Genomic DNA, 554 nt, shown 5'->3' with positions numbered 1-554 from the left:
TGTGCTTTTGCCTCTCCCCAGCATCGCTTGACAACTAGTGTTGGTGTGTTTACGACCCCGTAACTTAGCGGTCCGGCAAAAGTATCCGATAGATTAAGTACTATGTAATATAATTGTCATTAAAAATAAATTTCCAAATTTTGGTTAGTAGGAACATAGAATCCATGCTTTTACCGGTTATTAATGCCGGCTAACCTCAGTGGGTGTATAAAAAACTCCAGTTTTCTTTGATTTATTTACCTCAGTCTTCCTTCACATCGGTAAATCGCTATATCTCGACAGAGTCTGCATGTTTTCGGCAGAGAAAATAATAAATTTATAATAAAGAACAGAGATTTATATCCAGTTTTATTCAATAGTTAATTACTTGTTTTCATTTCTGCACCTACACATGTTTCTGCGGTTGCTAATGCACACTGCAAAATTTTCATCTTTATGTGCACTTATTGTTAATTGCCGCTTCTTCGGGTAGGAGTCAGCTGCAATGTTCAGATAGAATCTAAATTAAATACAAGTCCGGCTGAAATACACGTGGTGTTGTCATTGTTCCCCCC

The sequence above is a fragment of the Octopus bimaculoides genome, chromosome 26 (genome assembly GCF_001194135.2).
Source record: "Octopus bimaculoides isolate UCB-OBI-ISO-001 chromosome 26, ASM119413v2, whole genome shotgun sequence".
NCBI classification, from domain to species: Eukaryota; Metazoa; Mollusca; class Cephalopoda; order Octopoda; family Octopodidae; genus Octopus; species Octopus bimaculoides.
The sequence above is the reverse complement of the archived record's forward strand: the minus strand, read 5'-3'. Positions refer to the sequence as shown.